Source organism: Ovis canadensis, chromosome 10 (assembly GCF_042477335.2).
Source record: "Ovis canadensis isolate MfBH-ARS-UI-01 breed Bighorn chromosome 10, ARS-UI_OviCan_v2, whole genome shotgun sequence".
NCBI classification, from domain to species: domain Eukaryota; kingdom Metazoa; phylum Chordata; class Mammalia; order Artiodactyla; family Bovidae; genus Ovis; species Ovis canadensis.
Window position 1 is genome coordinate 89,341,159 of NC_091254.1, and position 14,298 is coordinate 89,355,456.

At 45.0% G+C, this 14,298-nt stretch overlaps 1 protein-coding gene and 1 non-coding gene across 4 annotated transcripts in view; both read right to left on the reverse strand.

Moving 5' to 3' along the window:
* Nucleotides 1–14,298, reverse strand: part of DOCK9 (dedicator of cytokinesis 9) — a 288,392-nt gene that overhangs the window by 236,719 nt on the left and 37,375 nt on the right. The window lies entirely within an intron of this gene.
* Nucleotides 10,275–10,346, reverse strand: TRNAS-GGA (transfer RNA serine (anticodon GGA)). The gene has a single exon. It is a non-coding gene; the product is annotated as a tRNA-Ser (tRNA).

Consider the following 14,298-nt stretch of genomic DNA (forward strand, 5'->3'; position numbering starts at 1 on the left):
ACAATTGAGAATAAGACTCAGTTCCTATCCTCTAAGGGCTCATACACTGATGGGCTGAATGACTTCGGATCATGGTATTAAAAAAGAAAATAATGCAAGTGTACTTCATGCCATTGAGCAAATCACTTAAACAATGTTTAAACAGTACATTTTATATGTACATTTCCATAATGAAAAAAATATTGTCAAAAAAAGAAAAATCCAAAAGAAACAAATTTTAACTCAGTGTTTTAAAGTTTTCCAGTCACATATCTGATAAAGGATTTTTATCCAGATAAGAAGAAATTCTAAACTCAGTAATAAAGTGAAAGTCACTCAGTCGTGTCCAACTCTTTGTGACCCCATGGATGATACAGTCCATGGAATTCTCCAGGGCAGAATACTGGAGTGGGTAACCTTTCCTTTCTCCCACAGATCTTCCTGACTCAGGAATCGAACCGGGCTCTCCTGCATTGCAGGTGGATTCTTTACCAATTGAGCTATCAGGGAAGCCCAAACTCAACAATAATAAAAATAAAGATAGACAAAATGTTTAAACAAAATAGTCACAAAACTATATCTAGATATATTTAGAAACAGTACATTACAAAATGCACAACATCATTAGTAATTAGCAAAATTTATATTAAAACTTACTGAGCTACCTCTACACACCTACTGAAATGGCTAAAATTAAAGTCAGACCATACCAGGTGATTGGAGAAGGAAATAACAACCCACTCCAGTATTCTTGCCTAGAGAATTCCATGGACAGAGGAGCTTGGAGGGCTACAGTCCATGGGGTTGCAAAGAGTCAGACAGAACTGAGCGACTAACACACACATACACACACACACACACCCCGCCAAGTGATGCCAATGATGTGGGATTAAGGAACTCTTATACACTCAGATGAGCTGTTTCTGGGAATGTAAAATGGTACAACCACCTTGGAAAACAGTCTGACAGTTTCTTAACAAGTAAACACATTTACCAACCATATGATCCAACCATTCTATGGTTATTTACCTAACAGAGATTAAGACATGCACCCATACAAAGGTTATACACAAATATTCATGGCAACTTTATCTATAATAAACAAAAACTGAAAACAAAACCTAAATGCCCCAGTGACTAGAAAGACCGATCAATTAGAGGAAACCCTTACCAATGTTTCTCATCAATTTAAAAAAATGAACTATATGAATGAACCTGAAAATAATTATGCTGAAAGAAAGAAGACACACCAAAAAGAGTCTGCAAGGTATGCTGGCATTTTTATGAAAAAATAATAGTAACAGAAAGCAGATCTGTGATTCCCTCGAAGAGGAAGGAGTACAAAAAGACACAAGGAGACTTTAGGGGTGGCGGATCTGTTCCTCGTCTTAATGCGGTGATTGCTTTACAGACGCACACATGTCAGAACTCATCACACCTTACATTGTCAGTATGTGCGTATTAATGTACGTCAGCTATCCTCAATAAAGCTACTTACGGGGAAAACATCTTACTGGAGCATTTTCACTAAGTCTCTCAAATGTACACGTGTTTTTAGCTTGAACTAATCCAATTCAGACTGTGTGCTAAGGCTATTAAAATACCCCAGTATTACAAATTATTAAGATGAAAACCTGACATTATGCCACTTTTAAGTGAAAACGAAACTGATTTCTGAAAAAAAAAAAAGGTGGGGGGGAGAAGAACATGCATTTCAGACTCTCCGTCCTTTGAAAATTAAGGGTTCCGTTTTCCTGTGTGCGATTTTTGGCTTTTCCGATGGTAAAGTACACTTACACTCAGTCTGTTAGTGCATATATTCTACAAAGGGGGATTACGAAAGGAAAGGGTAAGTGGTACCTAGAAGTTATCATGCACCAGCGGATGAATGAAAATTCTCCTGACTCCAGGATGAGAATGTCTCCAAACACAAGGAGAAACTCTCAAATACAGTATCTGTTGGCTATCTCAGAAATCATGCACATTTGGGGCATGACAACTATTATTCCACATCATGCTCAGAACAACTGCAAAATATGAAACAGTAGTTTAACTTTTATTTCACTTAATTTATATCCACTTGCTTTCCTAGAGAATTTCTAAATAAAAATCTGTGTATTTTGTATATCCAGGGTGAATTACCAAAGTTTCAGGAAACATCTTTCATAGATTAACACTTTAAAATGCATTATTTAAAAAACAAAAACTGTGTGGGCAATAGATTAGTAAATAAAATACTTCACTTTTTGAAGTTAGAAAATCTATTGTTTTGTACACATAATAATTATGCTATAAACTCTCCACTACATAAGACAAAACCTTAAAAGTCTTAATACTCAGCTCATAAAACAGGCTCTGTAATTTATGGGTATTAAAATGGCTGTATGAGTTAAATGACATTACTGTCAACCATGACTCACAGGAAGAGAAAAACGGTTTTCATTTCTTAACACTTGGGGGTTGCTTCATTGTTAACTAATAAAATTAAAAACAAAAGATAAATTTTTTAAAAACCACTCTCAAATGACACTGTAGGAAACTATTACAAAGAAACCTTGGTAGAAAGTTATACATATAATACTTTAATCGAATCTTGATAACAATGGTATAGTGGCTGCTCTCTGCCCAGTGATGCCTTGGGGTTATCAGTCTTTCAACAAGCACTATGCTGGGTAGAGGAAATGCAGTGGAGAAGAAGTAATTCAATGCCATGAGGGTCTATGTCTAGTAAAGAAGTTTGCTGCACAAAAGATGAAGACAAGCCCATTCTTGGCAACTGACTCCAAGTGTTTCCTCCTCCACATATGTTCAACCAACAGCACAGCCACAGCTTAAGAAAGGCTGAGCACCATTATACCTGATTATAAACTCCTGTTTGCATCACCTGTGGGAGTTACACTTTTCTGATGGTACTGAGAGGGTGCTCAAAACCCAGAGGGGCTCTAGAGCCAGACAGTTCTGGTGTGAGGAGTTCCAGCTCCCCTTCTTACTGGCACGTAACCCGGAACAAGTTACTGAGCCTCTCCAAGGCTCAGCTCCCATCCCCAAAATGGTGACAGAGGCAGTGCCTACCTCTAAGCATAGTAAGTACCCCATAAATAATATCACTTCATAGTTCTTTTTCTATCACAATCAGGAAGAGGAATATCTACAACTGCTGAGAACTGCGTAGAAATTGAAAAAAAAAAACAACAACAACTGACACTGACTTTCTGAGAAACCAAAGAAATGGTCAGAGATATAAAAATTTCCGGAAAGTGTGCACATAGTGATTAAGTAAACTACACGACTTCAAAATTCAATCCAAATATTGTACCAAATATCTAGTGGCTGCATAAATCATTCATGGATCCCCAGAGTTCAAGTATTCATTCACAAAACGTAGAGCCAAATAAAGAGAGCTCCATTCCTCAGGGATGGCACACAGAGGGAAGACCTGCTCGCATCCTAAAGGAGCTGATGACAACACGCGGGGTGGGGAGATGGGGGAGGAAGTGGGGAGGACACACTCTTAATAGAATATACTGACTGACCACTTCCTGCCCATTGCTCCACTGAGGAACTGCCTCTTCCCCACCTCACCCCCAAGTAACTATCACTGCTTAAGTCAGCAGTGTAACAAAAGATGGCTTTCAGTATTGGGAACTTCAGCTTCAGCATCAGTCCTTCCAATGAATATTCAGTACCGATGTCCTTAGTATTGACTAGTTTGATCTCAATCTTAAACGAAATCAGTCCTGAATATTTATTGGAAGGACTGATGCTGAAGCTCAAGCTCCAATATTTTGGCCACCTGATGGGAAGAACTGACTCACTGGAAAAGACCCTGAGGCTGCGAAAGACTGAAGGCAAGAGGAGAAGGGGGCGACAGAGGATGAGATGGTTCGATGGTATCACTGACTCGATGGACATGAGGTTGAGTAAGCTTCGGGAGTTGGGGATGGAGAGGGAGGCCTGGCGTGATGCAGTCAATGGGGTCGCAAAGAGTCAGACACGACTGAGTGACTGAACTGAAAAGATATGTCTACCTCCTAACCCCAAAAATCTGTGGAAAAGAGGCTCTGCAGATGTAATGATGCTGAGATGAGATCATCCTAGATTACCCAGAGGGACCCTAAGTCCAATGACAAGTGTCCTTACATATAAGAGAGAGAAGAGGGGAAGACACGGACCCAGAGGAGAGGCCGTGTGGAGTCAGAGGCAGGGACTGGAGTGACGCAGTCATGCGCCCAGGAAGAGGGGGTCCCCGGGAGCTGGAGGAGGTGAGGAAGGCACCTCCCTGAGAGTCTTCAGAAGGAGCACAGCCCTGCCAGATTTCACATCGAGAGCCTCCCGAGCTGAGAGAGTAAACCTCTGTTGTTTTAAGTCACCGAGTTTGTAATAATCTGTCACGGCAGCCATAGGAAACAAACACAGAGACCCACAAGATTAATACAGGAAACCCTGTGGTTTTAAGGACTTTCTAGTGGGCTTTTATTGGCAGCGGAGGGTCAGGCACCTTTATTTCTGTTGTAGCTAACAACTCTAAGCAACTGCCAAGGGAGGAGGTGTAATCTCCACCCTACGACTTAGTCACGGATGTACCGTAACTGACTTGCTTGAGGACCAGGCAGCAAGAGACGGTGCCGCGGCATTCTACATCCCAGGCTCCACTAAACGTGGCCTTCTCCCTGCACCCCCGCACCTTCCAGCCAGACACCGTGTAAGTTCACCGCACCGTCAGCCCTCCTCCTGCACATCACCGGTCACCGGCCTAATCCTGCCAGGCAGAGTGAGGCTTCCCAGACTTGAAGATCCCCTGTCAACGAAGGAAGGAACCCGGACAGATTTTCAAACTTTTGAGTAAACTATGTCAACACCAGTGAGTAACAACTCCTCACGCGTTTACAGTTTAAGACATTTTGCTTTCAACCGTGGCACGGAACGCTGTGTCAGTGTTACATAAACGAGGCAAAGACGTCCTCTGTGTGTTGGTCCCAGGGTCATTTATTTCTTCACTGCTGAAGAAAGAAGAAATCAGGCTGAGACTGGTTAGCTCAAGAGCCCACTGGCACCAAACTCATTTTTCACACATTTGATTATTTTGAAAACAAACAAGCAGATTTCTAACCACAGAGGCTGCTTTACAGAACCCGCGGAACAACACCTGACATTGACCAGGTGCGATCTTACAGTTATAAGTCTGCGAGGGCTCTCGGAGCGCTCTGCTGCTGAGCAAGGTCGCTTCGACATGGGAGCCCCTTCCAGCCACCAGCCCCCCAGCCAGCCCACTCCAGGGAGGGGAGTCCCCAGCCCTCCTCCCTTCTGAATGGTGGTCCCCTGGCTGGAAGCCTCTGGCTAGCTGGCCTCCTGCAACTTTGTCCAAGCGCTGTCCAATCAGGCTTGTGTGTTACTACTGCCTCTCATGGGTGTGCCTTTTTCCCTGGTCAGCCCCCGAATCCTCAAACCCCCGACAGTCACCACAACATGACTTGGAGGCAAAAGAAAGAGCCTGGGAAGAAATCATGCTGTCTTTTCCTTGCCTTGGAGATTGAACTTCCCTGAGAACTGGCCCTGAAGCAACTGCAGTCGCCTGGGTGGGCACACACTTGGCCCTCTGCCCCAGACATCCTGGACAGGCTCTCCTTCTCTACAGTTTCCTGTCCTGGGATGTCAGCCCCTCCAGCTTTCCCTCACTGAGGAGGCAGAACTCAGCCGGCAGAGAGGAAGGCAGCCAGGCGCGCACACAAACAGGACCCAAGAGCAAGACAAGGCAGATGAAAGTGAAGCTGCCAAGGACCACCTCTATCTCTTATCCACCAAAGGTGGGGCAAGCGGGGAGAGGACAGCCCAGAGGGATCTGAGGAAGATGGTGAAGGTAGGCAGGGGTAACAGTGGAGGGGAACTGACCCCTTCACCCAAAGCTCCAATCCCCTGCCACCTCTCAGCTCAGCCCCTCTCTGAAGTCCTCAAGACCTCTCTGTGGGCCTCACTGCAGTCGGGACAGCATTGATGTGCCCACCTTTCTGCAAGGCAGGGGTGAGCATCATCTGGTGCCAGAGGCCTCTAGTAAATGTTTGCTGAATGAATGACATGAGCATGGACTTCTCCTTTACATTTAATTACTGTGGTTCTTATTTGACACATTAATTCTGCTATAAAGTATCTGCTAACAATGGCTCGGGGAGGCTCGGTCATGGTTTGCTGGTCATCAAGCACGTTCAACTGCTCCTGCGACATTGCTGAAATTCACAGGTGGAGAGCCAGGGCCCAGCCTGACTGCTCACGCCCCACGATGATGACACCAACTGATCTTAAGCACCAACACTGAGGGAAACAACCAGCCAGATCTCCTGAGACTGCTGGACTCACCGGCGCAAGAAACAAGAAGCCTGAGGGCAACTCGGCAGCCGGCGCCAGGTGTTATTTATGTGTGTTCCCTCGGCAGCTCGCAGGTACACAGCAGGACATCCAGAAGTGTTCAGTGCAGGCTTTCCTGGAGCAGCAGATGCTTCCCACAGCTGAGATGCTTCGAGCTCTGCAGACAACAAATGCCCTCTCACCTGGCCGAGGGCCCCGGCCAGACCCACACCACCCAGGACCAGCACAAGGTGGCCACTGGAGAGGAACAACAGACCAGGCCGCTATGCACGAAAACAGGCATGACTTCCTGCTTCTTGAAAGTAACTCAGAGTGACGACTCACTGATGTTTTATCAAAGTGCAAATTTTGACACACACACCAAAAAAAGGGAATTGGGAAATCCAAAAACTTAGTAACTTAAAAGACACTTGCTTTGGGCTCCCTTAGAGATCATTTCCACATGGGCAACAGGTTGAAGACAAGGGCAATCATTTCCCCTGAATTATTAGGGGGCAGTACAATGCAGTTATTAAAACCATAAGTAGAAGTTACACTAAAAGAACCTGCCCGATTATAAGCTCAGCTGCTGACATCACACACACACCCTCACCCCCTGCCCCCCCGTAACACACACACACTCCCGTTTCTCCCTATGGTTTTCAACAGGAGGACAAGATTTCACCACACAGAGAAAAAAAAGGAAGGAAACCTCCCACCTCATCCAACCCATAAAATCATCACCCACAAGCCACTGAGTAGCACCCAGGTGGACAGATCTTCTACAAAACTTGCCTCACTATGTTAATCAGCTTTTTTTTTTGGCAACCCAGCAAACAGCACTGAGTGTTATTTATAAGTGTCCCCTCGGCACCTAGCAAGTATACAGCAGAACTGATATCACTGCCACTAAGAAAACAACCAGGAAACCTTAAAGCAGGCAGAAAGACAGGGAACTCCTTTTTAACACAGTGACCCCAGACTCGCAGAACCCAGCTGAATGACCTCTCCAAAGTCACCTTTCCTTCAGGGAAGGTGGGACGCTCCGCAGCAGGTTGTGCTGGATCAATGCCCACGTACTCTGAGGAGGAGGAACCTGACCTCGGGGCCACTCACGTCCCATGACCAAGGGCTAGGCCTCATCACTTGCCTTCTCAGAGATTAAGAACGGAAGTAGTTTGATGGTTTTGAGGTTTTCAAAAAGAGGAAGGATTTTACAACCAGTGTGCTAACCCTGCTTTGGCTCTACTCTGGAAAACAACAATTAAACAGTTGCCCAACTTTTAGGCCCTGTCTTGGCGGCAAACAGCCTGTAGAACTTGCCCGGTCAACAGGAAAGTTGAGGGGCATGGGGTGGGGGGGTCCCACAGAGCCACTCTGACTCACTGCCATGTTAAATACCTGGTATGCATTTCACCCACACCCTCGAAACCGGTTTTATTCAGAGTATAGACTCAGATATGCGTATCTCTGCCTCATTCCAACATTTACTTTTTCCTTTTCATTACATCCAACTCCCGTGACCCACAGCTCTTAGCACCGGAAATAACCTAGGCTTACTTTCATTGCATTGATGCTACCAGAAGTAGCTCTGGGTGTTTCTTAAAGACTTTTTAAGTCTTTATTAAATTTGTTACAATTTTGCTTCTGTTTTACGCTCTGGCTTTCTGGCCATGAGGCATGTGGGATCTCAGCTTTCTGACCAGGGACTGAACCCACATCCTCTGCATTGGAAGGCAAAGTCTGAACCACTGGACTTCCCTTTAGGTGATGCTTCAAGTGAAAAATCCATCCTGAAATTTCCTCTCCTGTCAGGGCGAGGAATAAGAGAGAGCAAAAGCTTAGTAAACCAAGTTTACTCTCTTGCATCCCTAAGAGTTAACAGACAAAATGTTTATTTAAAACAATGTCAAAGAGCCACTGAAATCTATGCCATTTTTTTGGTGGCTATGCTGGACTCACATTTGGAAGCCAAATAAATAAACTGAGCCAAGCCTTTCAGTACACTTTGCTCAATGATAAATTTCCCAAGATGATGGACTAATTAAAATACATTCCAGTTGACCCTGGAAGTAAAGTATGGCCTATTTGCAAAAAAAAAAAAAAAAAAGAAAAAGTAAATATTCTATTCTTGATCTCCTCAGAAAACACAGCCTTTCCTTTGGGACCACCTTAAGAAGAACAACTGCACAGATTCTAGAAAGAGCCACCAGACTGAGAAATGCCCCTACCATACAAATACGCAGGTTTGTGACTGTCAAGGTCCTGGAATCAGACAAGAATCAGGGGATTCTTTTTTCAGGTCTAAGAATATTTTCTTTAATACCTTCTTTATTTGTTTTTCACTCTAGGGTGTGGTATGACAGTAATGAAACAAAACATTAAACTCCACGGTCAAACTTGTTCTCAGATCAGTGGTTTGAAGATGCACCAGCTTTAAGCAACATCCTTTCCTGCAAAGCGTCCCTGAACATAAGCTCAACATTTCACTCTCCCTTCCTTGCCCCTCTCCTATTTGTAACTCACTTTCTTGCTTTCACATCCACGAGTGCAGGACTCCTCATTGGCAGGGCTCCTACTAGTCCAGTAATCAGCTCTGCCACAAGGTTTCACCCTGGCAAGTGCCCCCGGCCATGGGCAGCTCCGGGGGCCACAGTGGCAGCACAAGCGTCGAGCCAACACTGGTGCCCAGTGACCGAGGACGTATCCCGCCACGCTCAAGGTTGAAGGAGATGTCCACAGGGAGTTAAAACATGACTCGCTGCTGTTTGCTTCTTGGTCTGCTTCTCTGTTTGTCTTTCCACGTGCAAAGCTCTGGTGAGATTTCCGTCAACCTGTGAGCTTTGGAGACAGGACTCTAGGCACCCCAAAATTCATGCTGTACTCCCACTGCGCAACTTTATCACTCTGCTACTGTCTGACCCTACTCTGGCCGAGAAGACAGCTGGAATTTTTAACAATATATGTTTTGTATCCGCCAAAGTAACATATGCACATAACAAAAAATATAAACACTACCAAAGGGCTTATAAAGAAAAGCAAGCTCACCCCCCTCCACTTCCAGCCTTGCTCCTCAGAGGCAAATCCTTTCAGTGACTTCTCCTGGGAGTTCCTTCTGTATCTAATATACAGACTTTCTAAATTCATCCTTTCTAAGCATTTTCAATCAACTCTGTGCTATGAGAGATGAGGAAGCACACAAACAAAACTCTTGTGCTCACACAGTCACTATTTTTACCTGTGTAAAGTTAAGTAATACACCTTATAATCTTACTCCATCACTGAGAGTTTCTCATGACTTCCCAATGTGTAAGGTAAAGATGTCTAGTACCAAAAAGTGAAATTTCAGTCACTGAAATTTAGCTTTGCTACTAGGTGGCACTAGTGGTAAAGAACATGCCTGCCAAGCAGGAGACACAAGAGATGCAGGTTCTATCCCTGGGTAGGGAAGATGCCCTGGAGGAGAGCATGACAACCCACTCCAGTATTCTTTTTTTTTAATATAAATTTATTTATTTTAATTGGAGGTTAATTACTTTACAATATTGTATTGGTTTTGCCACACATCAACATGAATCCGGCACAGGTACACACGTGTTCCCCATCTTGAACCCCCCTCCTGCCTCCCCCACTCCAGTATTCTTGCCTGGAGGACCCCATGGACAGAGGACCCTGGCAGGCTATAGTCCACAAGGCCGCAAATAGCTAGACACAACCAAAGGGACTTAGCATGCATTAATACTAGCTGATAAATCATGTGCCTGAATATGGAATGAAAAGGAAGAGTAAAAAATACATTTTGGCATTATATGGACCTCAATGAAGTGAAGTGAAGTCGCTCAGTCGTGTCTGACTCTTTGCGACCCCATGGACTGTAACCTACCAGGCTCCTCCCTCCATGGGATTCTCCAGGCAAGAGTACTGGAGTGGGTTGCCATTTCCTTCTCCAGGGGATCTTCCCAACCCAGGGATCGAACCCAGGTCTCCTGCATTCCAGGCAGACGCTTTAACCTCTGAGCCACCAGGGAAGCCCTGAATCCCTCCATTTCATGGTTCCAACTGGCAGAGTAATCAATGGGTAGTCTCAAGAATTTGGGAGGGGAGGCCCAACCGTGAAGCAAAAATTCATCAACAGTAACACTGAGTTCGTGTGACTATGTTTACAACACCTCTGAACTCACACACCCTCCCCACCCCCTCACCTTCCAACCTCAGGGTATCTTGCCAAGTGGAGGTAGCAGGTGATGCCAAGGTGTCTCATCAGACCTTGGCCAGCCCAGAGCTTCAGGAAGCTTGCCTCAGCCAGGGGGTAAGGACGTACCAGAAAAAGGCAAATCTGATTTGAGGGTGCCAGTTAAAGGTTACTGGTGTAACAGATAATTGAAGATAAGACATATACTATAGCCAGTTAATGATCCCTAACATAAAACATTGAATTTCACTTGGAAACTATTGATCTTTCCAGATCATCAAAGCTGGAGATCAGGGGTCCCCAACCCCTAGGCCACAGAAGGGTCCAAGGTCTCTTAGGAGGTGGGCTACACAGCAGGAGGTGAGCTGCAGGTGAGCAAGTGAGCAAAGCTTCCTGCATATTTACAGCCGCTCCCCACTGCTCGCATTACCACCTGGCCACAGGACAAGCCCAGGGCTCCCCCTGATTCTGCATTATGGTGAGCTGCAGAATTACATCACTGTACCTCACAATGCAATAATAATAGAAATAAAGTGCACAAAAAGTGTAATGTGCTTGAATCATCCTGAAACCATCCCCCGACCTCCCTAGTCGGTGGAAAAACTGTCTTCCATGAACTCAGTACCTGGTGCTAGAGAGGTTGAGGACCACTGCTATAGATACTCTCTTAGGCCAATATCCTCATTATACCCAAAAACATAAGCAACAAATATAGCAAAAATATTTTAAATAACTTACAAAGTTTTCCAAGTTTATCAAGGATATTTAAGTTTCAGAATGTAAAATAACATCGGATTACATTTTGGATCCTGCCAAAAATTTCCAACAGTAGAAAGTAAGTAAAAACTCGAAACTGAAAAACTGAAACACACATGGAACATGAAGTCCTTTGTGCACATACACGCTTGTGTGTGTATATTCTTTTTCATACTCTTTTCCATTATGGTTTATTATAAGATATTGACTACACTTCCCTGTGCTATACAGTAGGATCCTGCTTATTTTATATATAGTACCTTATATATACTAATTCCAAAGTCCTAATTTATCCCTCCCCCACCCTGGAATGTGTAGTTTATACTGTGCCACAAAGCAGAAGATAAAACTTCAGTGATGTTTTAATTATAACCCAGTGCCTATATTTCACCCCATATTTCAGGCCTGTAGGAGAAATATACACAAGACAGGTTTGGGGTGATATGTCAGTAGAAATATCTAAGAGAGCAGAAATGTGAATCAGCCACAGTGTGATCCTCAATGACTCACTGACTCTCCCGGCCACTCAGTAAACATTTCATAAGCACCCACTGTGTTCCAGACACCATCATCAAGTCCCATAAGCTCTCTTCATCTATAACCTGGAGCAGCTGCAGCCCAACCCACTCCAAAGTGCCTCTGGCTCTCAAACTGGATCCTATTTCAGACACATGACTACCCCAAATGTTGGTTCTCCTCTGACGCAAAGGTGCCTGACCCTTCAAATCAAAAAGCAAACCTTTTCAGAGACAGCTGCCTAATGCCTGAAGCCAAGCCCGACAAGCCCATTTCCCCAAATGGAATAAGAAGGGTGAGGAGCAGGTGGGAGACTGCCTTCCACCCTCCCACCCTTGCTCTCACCCCCTTCCCACTTCTGCCGGGGCCCCTCCGTCCAGCAGGCGAGGGAGGATGTGCCCTCTGTGGACTGCCCTCTGTGGACTCACAGTCATCAGTCCCTCCACTGTCACCTGCTGCAGCAGGAAAGACAGCACTTGGAAGGTAGGGACACCTCACCCAGGCTCTCTGCTCTGTGGCTGGCTCCATGTGCCCTTTACCAGCTGGGAGCTGGCAATTAAAACCATGAGACCTCTGCACCACCTACCTCCCCCAGCTCTTTGGGTCCAAAGCTCAGTTAGTGCTTCCTACTTCACTGATTTCCACACATGCTCACTCTTCCTATACACACACCTCAGACCACCTCAGAGCCTGAGGCCTCTTCATCCTCCCCTCTTCCCTGCCAATCCCGAACAAGAACCTAAGTCTGCATTTTCCATACCCAGGAAAATATCATCCAAACAAATTCCAGGGGATTATTTTGAATTGAAGTAGAGTTGATTTACTATATGGTGTTAGTTTCAGGAGTACGACATTGACATTGACATTGAAGTCGCTCAGTCGTGTCCGACTCTGCGACAGGTCATTCACTGATAGACAGGCCAATCAAAGGAGCAAATCAAAGAAAGAAGAGATAGGAATGATGGGGACAGTCCCTGGGAGGACCTGAACCAGCCACAGAAAGCAGTCTGTCTCCATCGCCATATTCATCCTTCTTACCTGCAGTTACATCAATACCCAGACAAAAGTGAGCCCAGTTGCTAAGAATGATCCACAAAGTATAGAAACCCTCTCAAAACTCAGCAAATAAAAACCTATGTTTCAGAGGGTGGGGCACTGTGAGGGAGAAGCAGTGAAATATATACATTGCCACACGCAACACAGATAGCGAGCGGGAAGCTGATGTATAACACAGGGAGCTCAGCCCAGTGCTCTGTGACAACCTAGAGGGCTGGGACGGGGCGGGAGGGAGGTTCGGAGGGAAGGAATACATGCACATCTATGGCTGATTCATGCTGATGAATGGCAGAAACCAACACAACACTGTGAAGCAACTATCTTCCAATTAAAAATAAATTAATTAAAAAAAAATAAAAACAACCTATGTCTCCAATTGGGAGATAAAGATACTTCACTCCTCCAAGGGCTGGGAAAAAGTCTAAATTCATAATCTGCTGAACTTCCCTCAGGATACATTTGCCCACAAAAATACAAGGACTACAGGAAATACTTCTTCAGAAAGAGAAACGAGTTGGCTTTTTTGAAAATAAAGAAGAAATTCAAGGAGCAACAAATGCCAAACTGATATTCAGCCAAGGGGCTGTTCCTGTTTAAAGATTCAAAACATCCTTAATTACCATAAGTCATTAGCGCTTGGCATCTCAGCGTGGTCGTCTTCTCATGGAAACATGTGGGTGCCAGCAGAACCGGGGCGTGGGGTGGAGGGAAGAAGCATAAACGCGCCACTCCACACGGAAACACAGCCGCCTGCCAGGTGTGGCGGACAGCCAGCGAAGGGAGAGCCCTAGCCTCCTCCCCCCGACAGGGGCCGCTGCCCCTGGCCCGCCGCCCACCACCCGGGCCTGAGGCGGGACGGAAGAATCTCACGTAAAACGCATGCTAGCACCCAGCTGACTCCCAGGTTGGCTCCCCATCTCCCTAGACTCTCTGAAGGAGTAATGATCAACATATAAAATACTCTCTACTCCAACTATCAATTTCTTCATTTATCCTCTTGCCTCAGTCTCCAGGGAAGAAAGATAATTTGGGGTTTATTGTAACATTTTTTACCCAAAAGGCCTTTGCCTTTGGTTGGATGGCATCCCTTACTCGACAGACATGAGTTTGAGTAAGCTCCGGGAGGTGGTGACGGACAGGGAAGCCTGGCACGCTGCAGCCCATGGCGTCACAAAGAGTCGGACACAACTGAGCGACTGAACTGAACTGAGAGTAAAACTATATTATTAGTTATTAATAACTACCAATAACATTTTTAAGAGGCTTCAAAAATTCAGTGCCTGTAAGGTGCCAAAGCTTAAGCCAGATATTTTATACACACCATCCTTCATCTTCCCAGATTAGAATATAAAATTAGGGATAGATAAAAGCTGCTTTGGATCATGGCAGATCCATTCTTGCCAGAAATGACTCTGATAGTGAAATTTCCAATCGTATCACTAACCCAGCCATGAACCAAG